The sequence below is a fragment of the Olea europaea genome, unplaced genomic scaffold, assembly GCF_002742605.1.
Source record: "Olea europaea var. sylvestris unplaced genomic scaffold, O_europaea_v1 scaffold2341, whole genome shotgun sequence".
NCBI classification, from domain to species: Eukaryota; Viridiplantae; Streptophyta; class Magnoliopsida; order Lamiales; family Oleaceae; genus Olea; species Olea europaea.
This window is the reverse complement of record NW_019241525.1, coordinates 9,168-10,850: the sequence shown is the minus strand read 5'-3', so window position 1 is coordinate 10,850 and position 1,683 is coordinate 9,168.

The window sequence follows — 1,683 nt, the reverse complement described above, 5'->3', positions numbered from 1 at the left end:
ACAAGACAGCGCCTAGGCGCTGGCTATAGCGCCTGGGCGCTGTGTCTTCAGCGCCTAGGCGCTGGCTGTAGCGCCTGGGCGCTGTGTCTTCAGCGCCTAGGCGCTGGCTGTAGCGCCTGGACGCTATGGTTATAGCGCCAAGGCGCTGCCTCTCGGGTCCAATTTTCATCTTTTCTTCGTTTCGTAGCACCTAGGCGCTATAAGTGTAGCGCCTAAGCGCCATCTTTCTGCCCCAATTCCGTGTTTTTGGCCTCTTCATCCACTTTAATACTTCTTTTCTCATTGCTTCTCCTTATCTTCAAAACAACACTAACAAACACATCAAAAATGTTCTACACTCATAAAATCTAGTATTTAATCAAGCTAAAAATGTGCGAAAACCATGAGTGAAACAAACTCATCAAATACCCCCAAACTTAACCATTTGCTAGTCTTCGAGCAAACACTAAAACCCATAAGAATAATTAACGGACACACAAGCACAATCAAGACAAACGAAATCACTAAAAATACATTTCGCTAGATAACTTGCCTTCATGTCTTAGAATTAAAAACATAACTTTGATTCCATGAACCACTTCAAAGCTATAATGCAAAAGTTAAATTCTCACTTATTCAATGCAAAACGGGTGTGTGTGTGGAGAGTCAAGTGCAACGCTGTACAATAATAAGTTGACCCAATTCCCAACCTTAGAAGTCAAATTTTTCCTTTCCTTGCTCGTGGGGTTCACACACCCCCAAATTTATTTTTTTTTCTTTAGTTGACCCAATTCCCAACCTTAGAAGTCAAATTTTTCCTTACCTTGCTCGTGGGGTTCACACACCCCCAAACTTATTTTCTTTTCTTTTTCCAAGGGTGTAACCTAAGGTTAAATTTTCAATACTAGTTTCTTACACCACTCAAATTTGGTTAGATTTTACTGATTGTAGTTCCACATGTCAACAAATGAGGATTCTCTTTATTTTTGACTGCTTCAACCTCTAGGAATCAACCAAGTTACCTACCCCTTATCAAAGGTCTAATCCTCTAAAACAAGTGTTCGGGGCTTAATCAACTTCTCTTTTTTTTTTTCATATATCTCTTTATTCTTTAACCACTCTTTGTGTGGACGTCTCTCCCTTAAACTTTCTAAATGACCCATGTAGCGAGTTTTAGGCCGATGACTCCCAAATCAGATGACTTTAGGGCACCAGGTTTTAAACCCTTACAGGCTTAATCACTCGAGTCATAAAGGCTACGAAGAGACGATTTACAATGAGATTATTAAAGTTGTCCTCATTGGGATTTTTTTTTTGTGCGGTGATTAGTGCAATGCCCCTTATTAAACACCTATCCTAGAAAATCAACCCCTAACTTAAGGTTTTCACCCAATTTTCATCCTATTAGTCTCAGATAGTCCACACAAACATTAACACACACAAAATCCACATTTATCTTCAAGTTTTCCTACAACAGTGCAATCATCCAAACATCCTAAATTTGGTTAAGGGTATTGTGATATTTAATGGTTGTTTGGGTTTAGCATCTAAGTTCTCTAATTCAACCTATAAGCGTGAATCAACCTCCTCATGTACAACGCTACAATCGACTCACGTGCAAAAAATAATTTCCATTTCACATGAATAAGCAAAAATCTAACTCAAACAGATAACTCGTCCACAATTCATAAATCAACGCATGTT